Genomic DNA, 14,468 nt, shown 5'->3' on the forward strand with positions numbered 1-14,468 from the left:
ATGATTGATTATAAAATTATAATATTTGAAACAGCTCGACACGGAAAAAAAACTTACGGCACACCTAATATAATATTATAATTTATAATAAAATGTTAAACACTATAATATAAGTTTAATATTATTTATTTTGTAGGTGATGTAAAACGGTTCTAAGAATAGATTAAAATTCTGATAGTTTTGTTATCGAGTTAAAGCACTCTCGCTATACCACTGGAATGTTATTGTTTTAAGTACCTAATACGAATAAAACCAATTATCAATAATCCGTGATGTTATGTAAATAGTATTGTGGCGAAAGGTTAACTTTTATTTGAATAAGTAATCAATAAAAATGATATGGCGTTGGTATATGTACAATGAATAATTTTATATTAACAACTATAATTTAATATTTTTTGTGATGTATGAATCATAATAATACGTCATTGTTCAAGAAAATAAAATAAGCCGACAACACTAATTTGTTGTCTAAACTACGGATGTGTTGAACTTAGAAGTTCGAAGTTTCTTATGATTTTTACTTACTCCATTTTTTTCCAATTGATGCATTATTTTTCGATGGGACACGCGGTCAAATTACAAACATATATAACTTCATGATTTTGTGATGGATAATATTTTGGGAACTTGCATTTTACATCGTATATCATATCGACAGTGAGAAGAGTGAGTAGCGCTTAAGTGATCGGACCATTAAAAACAAGTGATTTATGTTCGATAGATACGGAATGAAAATTATGAAAAATGTATGGGTCAACATTTTAGTTTCTTCGATCGCGGTAAGATTACTACGACTGTTCATGATTTTTCAACATTACCTGTAACAAAAATAAAATATTTCATTAGGATATACGTATTACTAAGTAAAATCAAAACTATTTAAAAATTATCTCTATATTTAAATCCTGATTGAAGTTTAAATAATATACAATATTTAATACCCAATTATGAGTGAAAACAATATTAGTTTGGTTTTAGGTACTTAAAAGCCTTAGATAATAATTTTTGAAATATAATATATGGCTCGATAATAAAACTACATATTTTTACCCATTAATTTGTTATCGTTTTAGATAATAAAAACTCATAATTCTAATAGATACGTGTATAAAACATTACTTATATTCATGTTTTCTTTTCCTACACGAAATTGTTATGAGGAAATAAGCACCGTATGGTTGTTTTTCGTGGAACTCAATAGAATAAAAGGTATTTTGAGTAAACGAAATAAAAAATGAACCTAATATTTAATTTAAAAACAATATTTTTGCTTTCATGAAAGTTCAAAGAAAGGAAAAGAAAAGAGGTACAGTTTTTAGAAATTGGTTTCAAAATAGCTACGTTGTAACATAATAATATATATATTATCTTAAAAAGCTTCTTCGACGTTGGTAATCAAAATATTGTTATAGTTTACACAGAAAACATTGAACTAAAACAATTTAAAATTGAGTGAGGTGCACCTACCACAGGAGGTCTCTTACTCACGTGATTCAAAACACATTTTATTGCATAGATTTATACTTTTGAAAATAGTCAGAAAGAACACCGAATAAGAGCATGCAATTCTTGTATTTTCCATATGTACGTGATTTATGAGTTTGAAATGAAATATACCATACCATCAAAATCATGATGTGTAATTTTATACCTAATCAAAATAATTTAGTATGAGATTTATACTATTAAACAGAAGCCACAACATCTAAATAAACGTGATAATTTATCACTGATAAATAATACCGATTATTGGCTTATATGCTAAAGTTAAATATTCGTTTATTTCAATATCATATAATTAATTGAACGGCAATAACACAATACTTAATAATAAATCAAAATTATTTTATGATGCTTGTTGTAGGAGTTTACGCCCACAATGTCTCGTAAAACTATATTGTTTGATATAAATAAACAATGTTATTGGTAACCAGAAGTTTAGTGTACCGCTTAATGTTTAATATGTTAAATAATCTACGATAATACCCATATTTCTAAGATGACTTTTTTATTTATAATAATTTACACATGTACAAACAACTTTATAAGTTTTAACTTTTTATATTAAGAATATCATTAGTGTATCGTACTCGTGTATAATACGAACGATTGTATTCATAAGTATGTACATAATAAATTACATTTTTTAGCAATAAAAAAATGCTGAAATGTCATTACGTACTATTTGAAAGTTCCTATTACTATGTATGTGTACGGATTTTAGATTTTTAGTACTCATTTGTTACGTTTATGAGTAGGTATGTATATTTTTTTTTAATAATAACAACGAAAAAATGTTTGTCCTATTAAACGTACAAATATATTTTGAGATAAGTATAAGTGAAAGTACTTAAGTACATTTGTATAGTCTTGGGTCTTAACTAAATAGTAACTCCTCAGTTTTTTTATTTTTTTTTATCATTTAATATTTTGGTTAGTATTCAGTTGGTACCATGTCATCAGAAATCGTGACGGATAAACAGATGGATATAACATTCATGAATTACTATAAGATATAATATAATAGATACCTTTAGTATAAAATCCTACACAATAATATTTTATAGTACGTATTATGTTGTACTGACATCTGAAGACTGAAAGTATAACAATTATTATTATTGTAATAAATCCATTTGAATTTACTACTAATCGGCTTAAGATCGCTGTAACAACTGTATAAATATTCCAGTGAATAGTAATTAACTACTGATGAAAATGAAAAAACGTACAAACACGTGTGTTTTTTTACTCGCAGCGTTTCAACTTCAACGTGACATAATATCGTGTGTGTGGTAGCTAGGGCTCTTGTGCGTTCTTAGAATTAACGGAATTAGTGTAATTACTTAATTAGATTGGTTATAAAGTATGTAAACAAAGTTATTTTTAATCTAATTTGTTTAACCTTGGCTTTAAATTAAAACGCCGCGGCCATGATTTCAGATTTATACATTGAAGCTAGTACATTATACGATCAGTCAAAGTTTCAATCATTTATTTTTTGAATGTTAATTTATTGGATTAAATCAAATATTTGACGAACCAATCAAAAATCGCAATCTACGGCAAATCGTTTCCAAAAACCTCTTTGTAATAACGGTTAACATACTCTTTTAAACATATATTATAGACGCAGAACTATTATATCTAGGTACATATTAAAAATAATTAATGACTTTCATTTAATGAGTGATTACGTTCTGCCACAATAAATTATTTAATTTTCTAATGTAATTTGTAGTTATTTACAAACGAATCAAACGATAATCATTAGTTCGACCATATATTTAAACTATCGTCTAACACATTTTTGCACCAATACAACATTAAACAAAAAAGGCAACAACTTAATGAATATTAATGAGCTGCACTATATATTGTTATGTAACTGCAGGTAGACAAAAAAGGGTAATTATTTCTATTAAAAACGAGGACTACGGCCATTCCGAATGCCCGATTTATTTCACACATAAAATATTTATAACATTCAATTAATCCATCGAGTTACACATACCAACGTATAGTGCACTTTGAATTGGTTGAAAATCGCACTAATCCGACATGGGTAAGGACGCAACGTATATTATTATTATTATTATTTTTTTTCTGCCACGCAGAAGGTACTCGGACTGCTGCAAAACAGACAAGATGAGAACATATTGCGTCAAGTTTTTTTTCACTCCCATCGCGGTGGGTCCGTTTCGGTTTCCGTTCGACCATGACACCGAACCACAATATGATTATTACAAACCGAACGGCAAAGACACAATAAGGAACGAGATCACTCTTCGGGGTTGATGGGCGGTGCAAATACAGTGCAATAGAGGAAAAAAAAGACATTTCTAAGAGAGTCAAAAAACACACCACTGCTGCAGCAGTTGAGTATACTGCACCAGCCGTCGGTTATAGAAACCCTAACCCTTGATAGCTATATGTATATAAATATACGAATCCATACATATTATAACGTATAGTAGGTATATAGTGTATAATGTATATTATAGTCATCTTGTCGTTGTTGATTGATTACAGTCTCGTTAAAGTTTTTTTTAATTTTCTAAGTGACTATCTGGCTAGCAGAAGAGTATGATAGTTGACTGTAGTTGGGAACACGTGGCCAGCAGACAATCATAGTAATAATAATAATAACCGTAAACATAATAAGTGCCGCCTCCTCGCATGTGACGATAATAATAATAATAATAATCTCGTCAATCGGAAACGACGCGATATGGTGTGGCGGCGGCGGCTGCGGCACCTTTTTGACGAGTTCCCTGCTTTGGAGACATACACACACACACTTCGTACTAGTTTACCCCTTTCCTGTCGTAAAAAAACCCGGTGAAATCATTAAGTTTTTCCACTGCACGCGTTCCAGAGTTAAATAGAAATAATTTACACACACACACACACCTACACATATACCTAATATATACATATACGTACGCACTCTTTCTCTCCTCTCTCTAAAAATATATGGACATAAGGACAGCCGCCGCCGCCGCCGCCGCTGCCGTCGATTGGACAAATTTCATTTTCATGACGAAAATTCAATCCATTATGGAACACGAAATACGATTGTAAAAAAATAAAATATATACCCATTCAGTATAACATATATTATACAACCGATCTGCAGAACATTGCCTTATTTCATTCCGATATTTTGTTTTCATACTATTCCGCCGATGCTTGTTTCTGCCTATAATATAAGACTCCGGCTTACAACAATATTGATATAACCATCTTGTCAAATTGTTCCTTTTTACACACAACAATATAATATAATATATATACATGCAACACGCATACGTCCAAAATACACAATTCAATAAAATTGGCAAACAAATCGCAAACAATATAATATTATAATAATAATATGTAAACTCGATAAACATAATATTATTTGACAAGGTACCGTACATTCAATTCATACCATATTATTGTGAACCTGCCTATGACTCTATGAGTCTTGACAGTCATCATTATCAATTATTATAGCATAACTGCAATAAATAAATATATTAAAGATTAGTTAAAAATATTAGTTTTTCACAAATTCAGCTTATATATATTAGCTAATACTACATTTTCAACATTGTTATGAACAATTGTTGTTCTATGTGTTTCTAAATTCAATATTTTTGATTTGCTGTACATTTTGAATTATAATATAGGTAGATATAATAATAATGCTATTTATCGTATCTCGAAATTCCTATCATTTTTTTTTTTTTGACTTTCTTAATCTAATGTTGGTACATACTTTGTTTTTTTTATATATATATGTTTAAGTGACCATCAAGTGGGGGTCTTTAAAGTAATAATTTTAAAAGACCTTTTGACGTACACCTAAGGGTTCTTGTTACTGGCAGTAATGGATTATTTATGTATTTGTTGTCACTTCTTTTGTTATTCAAATTTCTTGAATAGATTTTGATTTTAAAATTATTGTACCCAAGAAAATATATTATACGAAGACGTTTGTGTAAGGGTACTTTTTACTAAGTTGGCAATAAAAATGATTATGTTTTGAAAAAATATAATAAATCAAAATTATAATTGAAGATATAAAATGTTTCACATACCTTCGTACTTTTATCGTATATTTATTTATTATTTCACAGATTTTTATTTTGTTTTATATTTATATTTCCTTGAAAGTATGAGTAAAATAATAATCGAACACATAAATGAATGAAACATCTAGTTAGCATCAAGGTTTGAGAGGACTTTTAACTAATAATTCTATACACACGAATTACTTTTTTTTGTTATCTTAGATCTAAATCTACTATAATTATAATTTTTTGATTGATTTTCAAGTTTTATTTGGAAATTTAAAAAGGCATTTTGTATTAATTTTTGATCACATTTTTTTTTAAATACTTTATTATTATTTAAATTCACTGAATTTGCTTTGATCAGAATTTAAAATTATGTGAAACAGAACATATATTTGTTTAAAATCATTTCAAACGTGTTTAGTACGTGTAATTAATACCAAATTCGACACCAATCACACTATACAACAAAATTGTTATTGCTACAATAAAATACTTATGCATTAATACATCTATATTTAAAAAGTATGTACAATAATCTCCGATCAAAACCCATTAGCATATATTATTTATGAATATATTTGTTTTTATCTGCCTACAATTTAGGGGGGGGGGGGTACCTATATAAAATGAACCAACAAAAAAGAATAAAACATTTAATAGAATGATATAATTTTAAATTCGTTTGTACTATGGAATGCATTAAGTAAATTTAAAGGTCACGTTTTACATGTCAAAGGTTGTTTCAGGTTATAAACGCAGGGTTCTTTCATTTCCCATTAATAATTCACACGATTGATTGTATACCAGAGTTATACTATTCTCTTTTTATCCCAAACCATGTATTATCACTCGCTACATATTATACATATAATGCACTTGAAAATATTCAAAAAATAAACTCGAATTCCCCTGAAAATATATTTCTGTTTTATTTAAACTTATACGAGTGGAATACAAAATAATTATACTGGTTGGGCCGCACAGTCTATACTTAATATAATATAATTTTGTTTTATCGAACAAATAACAATAATATAGTCAAGTGAATCATGTGTACAATATACGATATCTCCCGAGTACACGGTGTTTGACATATTAAAATATTATTCAGTAAACAAACCGTCAGTGTTTTTGAAACAAATTAATCACTAAATAATTATAGTATTACGCTACAAGAAATATCATGTACTGTATTGACCGTTATGTTTCATTAAATTTGCCCGAAAAGGAAAACACAAGCTCGACATTTTTTTTCTTCAATATGTTGGTATATTTTATGTATAAATCATCGTGGACGGGCGGTGGTGTTTACTGGGCACATTTCTCCCCGTGTTTGTTTTTGGTTTATGCGCAACGATTTTCATAAAAAAACATGCCCTCTAAACAAACCTTTTTCTTAACTGTATGAATCCCAATGTTCGACACTTAATATATTGTCTGTCCTGCTCTTTATTTTTTTCACTCCCTTTATTTTATTATCGCCACTTCCATCGACAGTTTTATGTACCACGCACAGAACAGAGCAGAGATCGTATACAGTCCACGTGTGCGACCGTGTCACATAACTCAAACGTGGCTCCTATAAACGGCTTCCATACACGATTACCCTTTCTCGGAGGGTACCATTATTTTTTTTCATTTTTGGGTGGTGGCGCGTCCCAAAGACACTAGTGATACGACACGAGTCAGTTTTTATTTTGGGTGGGAAAAATAATGCTATGGTTGACGATTTTAAAAATGTCGTCGAGACTGGAAATGACAGCTCGTTATCACATAACATGCAATTTGGAATATACAAATAAAAAATAAGTGTTAAGTTCTATTTATTGCCACCCTTACCGGTAAATTATACTCTGTAGTTGACGGGTTTGCGTGCAATTACCAAATATGTAATGCAGATGTAGTACAATTTTTTAAGTCCACGAAGAATATGTATTTTGTTTTATTGTTATTTGTTAACAAACATCGTAGTTGTATGTGAAAAAATATAAGTTATAATTATTATGCTTATTATTACACATCATGTGAACATACGATATGATATTATTACATAAAAATAATGCAAGTACCTATACCTAGATTAAATTAGTATTTATTCATTTAATTTTTTTATTTCTAATACAATTTACCGATATGATATCTAGTAACTCAGTCGTATCACTTATCTAATTGAATGTCATTATTGAAATTATTGAAAGCATTAATAATTTATTTCACTGGAGTTACAATTATAGTATAAAAGAGAACCATGACTTACTAAAAAATCATCATTATTTTGTTCCATAAATTTCAGTTTGTTTAAGTTTCTTATAGCAATTAGAGAAATTACATACTTATCTTATGCACTATATTATATTGAATTGCTTCGAATAGCAATATCAATTCTGGATTCCATATTTTTCGTATGAAAAAAAAACAAATATAACATTGTTAAACCAATAGCTTTTTGAACATTTAAAAATATTTTTTCTCTGTATTAATATTCATGGGGCATAATCAATTATTTTTATTTGTTTAAATACTGCGTAGGTATATCTTAAAATAAAATAAATATAATATAATACACTGGGGATGATTCTTTATTCATATACAATATATTTTGAATTTTTTTTTGGAATATTTGGAGTTGTATTTAAAGTTTACTTTTTAAGATCTCTTAGTAATATTTTATTATTAATGTTGAGCCTTAGCTGACAAGTAACCAGGATCAATATAAAAATAAACTTACTAACAAAGCCAACAAAGTAAACGGTTTTATGTTACAATAAAAACTAGTATCTTCATGAACACTTTTTAGTAACATATAAAAATTAAATTAAAAATTCAATAGACTATCTAAAATACGTTTCAGCCAGCGTAAAAGCATTTTGAAATGTTTTTAACTTCACAATACATAAGAAAGGATCGATCGATGAACGTTATTAAAAATGTACAACTCAAAAATGAAGTTTTTATTTTATCGAATTGCAATCTCGTATTAACGACGTGCTACGGAAAAAAATAGCAGAAAGGTTATATCCTACATCCACATTGACTCATGGAGAATTAACGGATGATTCTCTCCTTTCTCGTGAAATCATCGATTTGCCATTAGCCTCAACCATCTTACTCACTCGAAAGCTAAGTTCTACGCTCATCATACCCTAAATCCACTGGGTTTTTTTTTGCACCTTGATCAGAAAAAAAGTGTCTCATGCTTCTCCCCTAAAGAAATTAACGAACGCTTGAACGGTCCGTGTCATAACTCATCCCTCTCTCATCCCTATAGCTGTATGGTTCACATGAAAGTTTCTTATATATGACAAAAGTCAACAATGATCAGAAGTTTTTTTTATACAACTACCTCACGTAACTAACGATGTACTACACCTAAAAAAGGAAAAATGTTCCAATATAATTTCACTAGATAAACGAGTCTAGCGTGAACGAGACTATTTTCCGTTCAATTCAATTGCTAAACAAAAAAAACAATATTTACTTTTTCACAGTAAGAGCTCGAAATGTTATTTAATTTTTTTTTCGATTTAGTTTGAGTATTTTATATTAAAACAAAATCGTTTCATTTGAAATGATACAGGCGCCTTCTGTGCTGAAATAATAGTCCCACTCGGTCGATTGCTTTCTCGAAATGGAGGTTTGAATAATAATAATAATAATAATAATAATAAAAAATTGAAACCGATGAAAAGAAACCCATTAGGTATGCGGCTTATAGAGATTAAAAGCGAGTTGCGAAGAACCCCTTTTGGTTAATAAACATATTTCGGTCCCCAGTTTTTCTTTTTCAATACTTTTAATTATGCTGGACTGGGGTTTTTGCGGTTATTAAAAAAAAAAAATAAATAAATAAATAAAAGAAACTGTAATCGTAAAAGTTTCTGGGCATTTATTAATTGTTCTGTAAATGTATAGAATGCTTATAACCCAAAAAACCTCTTTATTTTATCTTAAATATGACTATTGATCGAAGCGTAATAAATATATTTTGGTTTCTAATCGATCTATGCAATTATAATTATTTTTATATAATATACCTTTCATCATTAAAATAAAGTCCATTATTTAATTGATTTTTATTAATTATTAATGGTTCTTGTTTTTATTTATATATTGACTTATTATGAATATTGGAATATTTGAATGCTGTGTGAGTGCTATAAATACAGATACAACTTACAAGTTATTACCATGCTCATAGAGGGTACCATTATCGCGTTCTTCTTTAGCAGTATTATATTGAAATTATTTATTCAAAATTCATTTGCATATCTTAAGTTATTTCGTAATCCGTTTAAAATGAAAACCAAGAAGATTAAATTGTTAAGAAATAGAGAGTACCTAGTAAGAGGATAAAGACGGAATTGAATAGTTTCATTTTTATTCATCGTGACAGCTTGTCAACTGCTTGACGTCCAAATCGAGTTCAAAGTTTAACTTGTGGTTTTACAAAAACATTTTCAACGTGTATTATTTGGTTTGATTTGTCACGTTGTCATCAAATGTCGACTGCGAAGTAAAACACGTAGGTATACAACTAGTTTATTAAGTTATTGAGAATTTATATGTATACATAAACTACTCACTATATATATTATGTGTTCTATATTTGGTTAATAAAGATTTCTGTCCGCCACGTGGGTAGGCAAAGGGCCCATTCTTTCGTATGGAATTTAATATTCAAACTAGCCCAAAGTGCTTTTTCAACAAAGAGTATACCTACCCCAAAGGAGATACGATGAAAGAAAAGGATGAAAAAAAAGAACTTGGAGTTTTTTATTTCATTATATTTGTATACATATATGTATTGTAATATATGTGAGTGTCTGTGTGCGTGCGTGTATAATAATATATATAGTACTGAATGTGCATTTACTAACGCAAAAACTTACTGCATTGGTGGGGCTGTGGAGCTGTGGAAAAGGGTGGAAAGGGGTTTAATTGACAAGTTTCTGAAACACTTGGCGAACGGTTTCTTTTTCTCCCTACCAACTTTTAATTTCAGTAAACTTATATATCTTTCCCCACACCCGGAGTGTTCACGTTAATACAGAAATAAACAAGTGTCGTATCCGGGTGTGACACGTTTTGAATATTAAATCGGTTTGGAAAATTGGATACCATGTCCTTATACTTGTGGTGCGCATAAGAAACACGAACCAGGTCACTTAAAGAAACCTGAGTAGGGGTTGTTTGTGAAGATGACCGATATTCGCATCAGTCTATAAAGCAAAATCTAATTTTATTGAATGTTGTATAAATTTGAACAAACATTTAGAATATTCTTGGGCTATTGTATACAAAATAAAATTGACTTGGTACGAGAAACTGCAAGGAGTTGATTATTACCATTATCTCCAAACTATGTATACATATATATATTATGTAAAACTATAGATTACATTTACTTATGTTTAATCTTAAAAAAAAATACTTGATTTAGATTAGCGTTATTTGAAATTAACACGATTTTTGTTTTTGTATGGATAATGTTACAGGGTATACAGGATAAACATTATTAAATTCGATTATACTTTTATTCTTTTCAATTGAGACTGTATAAACTCATCTATTTGCATTTGAAAAACAGAAATATTTAAATAAATACTAAATTGGGTGTCTTTATTCAAATGTGTTTTCATCATATACAATGCTTTAAAGAATCACGATGGTTGAAATAAAGTATGTAATTTTTTGTGCATTATTCGTTTTTAATTGTATACATAGTATATTATACTAATAGTAGCCAACGGTTAACCTATTTTAATAACAACAGATGTCATTTGATTTTACTAATACCTAAATAACTTTACTATTTGCTAAAAAAGTATGATTATATAACAATTTGGATTTAGATTTATCTGTCAAGTTAACAGTACTTTTGATTTTACTATTAACTAGTTACCTCAAATTGATCGTGTGTGTATGTATTACATCGAATGCATAGGCATTCAAATTATGTTAACATTTTTTTAGGGTCTTGTACTCTTATGTAGACGTGTAGTCATGTAAGTACGAAAGAAGTAGATATAGTTCAATATGTAAGAAAGGGATAAGAAAAATATTGCAAGAAAACTTTTTTCCGGATGCAAAATGATTAATATACTGAAGTTTTGGGGGTCTGTGAAAGTTTCGTATTTTCTATGGCGTTTAGTTTTTAACTTTGTAAAACTATGAAATTACATCAGACGATATACAGTCAAGTAGAAATCGGAAGGGTGGAAATAGCATCCTAAAAGAATAAAGACATTATTTTGCTTGCTTGGCGGTGGTAGAACGTAATAGCGTGTGTGGTGGTGGCGGTAGGGGGAAGGGGATACTAAACGGAAATACGTTGAAATATAATAATATATATTTTTAGTGCGGCGGTCCATTTTTTTTTTTTTTAATCATTTAATGACAAATTGAAACGTGCCGTGCAATAATAAAAAAAAAGTTTTATATTTCGATTTACGACAATCAATTTGATCAATTATTCAGTGATTAACTCGGAAATGGTATTTTATTTTTCACTACCAATTTAAGGTGAGAAATATACATTCTTATTTGTTTATTTTTATTATAAAATAAATATATTTTTTTTTGTTCTGCAGTATAATAAAATTATAATCACTAATTCATTAATCACTAAGAATCGTCTTAGTCACAGTGTCTTCTATACAGAGTTTGTGTTCTGGTTATTTTCTGAATAGCCTGTAATAGGTTTTTATTAAAACAATAGCAAGAAAAAACAAATAGTGATAATAATAAAAACAAAATTGTTTTACCTATATTACGTTACGCGTCATCGTGATTTATGAACGAGCCATTCATGCGATCGTGTAGAAAATTTGTCTGTTTAAATAAACAGAAAAAAATAGGAAGTGCAACCTACGTTCATTGTGAATAATTATAATGCCTTCTCAACTACAAATCTGAGTTCAAGTTAATGAGAAAGAACAATAAATTGAAGATCTTGGAAGGAAATCTGAATTATAATACTATGAAATATTATAACTGTACATTTCAAATACAATATAATTAAATTAATTGTACATATTGAAAGGCTTCACTGGAAAATGAAATGTAATGTAGAAAAATAATAAAATAGCTTAAAAAAAATATCAATACTTTTGAGTTACTACATATTTAAAATTTTTACATATAAAATTAGAAAACACGACGAGTACATTAAAAAAAAAAAATGATTAATCGTATAAATATTGTTTTATTTCATTATATCAAACAACTCAAATGTTCCGTACCAAACATAAACCATTTTTTATTATTCTTATATTGTTATTATTATTATTATTATGTTTTATTTCATTATATCAAACAACTCAAATGTTCCGTACCAAACATAAACCATTTTTTATTATTCTTATATTGTTATTATTATTATTATTATTATTTTACGGTTAACACATCGATTTATAGGCACACTATTAAAATATTATTTCTTAACCTACATATTTCAACTTTCATTCTACTTGTATTTAAATATATTTAAAAAATGTTGACGATGTAAAATAATGTTTACCATGTCTTTCATTTATTTAGAATGTTTAAATCTCGATTGATTGTTTTTCTTTAAAATCCATTTGTCAAACTTTTTTTTACGAATAGATTGAAATTGACTGCATGTAGACAAGTACAATACTCTGGTCTTTGGTATATTTACGCATATTCACAATAGTATAAACATAGCTAGGTTTTAAAAGTAATTCCGAACTCTTTTTTGGTGTTTAAGTACAAATAAACATGTTTACACGAAAATGGAGTCCATAGTTGTATGAAAACTCATTTACGTGAATACAAGTGATTTATAGTGAATTTAATTTCGTACCAACAAACTTATAAACTTACTACTAACAAGTAACAACTTATTTGAATACTTGATACACGACCACTTTGTTGTTGGCTGGCATGATATATCTAAGATAATAACAAATATCTGAAATTCGTTCAGATCGTTTGAACTGTTTTCCAAAACAGCTGCTTTCGAACTAAACCATTTAACTGGGATATGGTTGAAGAAATTGCCTTTTTTTGTCTCACTATATGTATTAATAAATAACATTTTTATTTTAAGGAAACATAAAAGACCGAAAAACTAATCTGAATAAATTATTTACACTTGAGGCATAGTATGAAATATACCACACACACACACACACACACATATATTTATTATAATATTTTGCCCTGCGGGTTAAGATCTTCGAAAATGATAATTTTTGTGACTTAACTGAATAATGTAGAGCAGCACTCTCTCGAGGGTATGCGTGTTTATGGTGTCTCGAATCGCTATCGAATTTTAACGTATATATGATATACGTCTATAATTATGAAGTATACATCTTTATTCGTTTTATTTTCATGCATATAAAAACTGAACTTTTTTTTGCTGGTGTGAAAATAATAAATTTTGATTTATATCAAAACAAATAAAATACGACTCAATTATTCTTTTCGACGTGCAATAAATCGTGATGTAGTAGTTTTTTTTGTACCGTACTATAATACCTACATCATCATAGACTAATTATTAATTATCATATCGACACGTAATAAGAAGAACCACCGAAACTTATTATTATTGGAATATTTTCAAGGGCACTGCAACACTAGCAACACTAATCATTAGTGTTTTCAAATAATACATTAGACTATTTCCTATTTTACTACTTACTAGCCACACTATAACTTATTATAATCACAGGTTTAATATGAACGCCTAGAAAAAACGTTTATTACTGTTCGCGTCCACACAAAAAACCATATTCTTATAACTTTGTATTACACCAGTGCTCTCGCGAAAAGCGTTTGAACCGTTTTATAACTTTAAAACAACCTCGTTCGTTAAATTTTTCAAGCACGTCTATGTATACGTAAAATATATAAATATATTATTATAAT

General features: G+C 28.5%; 1 long non-coding RNA gene across 1 annotated transcript in view; it reads right to left on the reverse strand.

Annotated features, from left to right (window-relative positions):
• Positions 1-375: 375 nt before the first annotated feature.
• LOC111028774 overlaps positions 376-14,468 on the reverse strand; it is a 33,660-nt gene continuing 19,567 nt past the window's right edge. The window contains exon 3 of the long non-coding RNA XR_002603936.1: positions 376-821. This is a non-coding gene — a long non-coding RNA (uncharacterized LOC111028774). The remainder of the gene's footprint in view (positions 822-14,468) is intronic.

This window comes from Myzus persicae, unplaced genomic scaffold, assembly GCF_001856785.1.
Source record: "Myzus persicae strain clone G006 unplaced genomic scaffold, MPER_G0061.0, whole genome shotgun sequence".
Taxonomy (NCBI): domain Eukaryota; kingdom Metazoa; phylum Arthropoda; class Insecta; order Hemiptera; family Aphididae; genus Myzus; species Myzus persicae.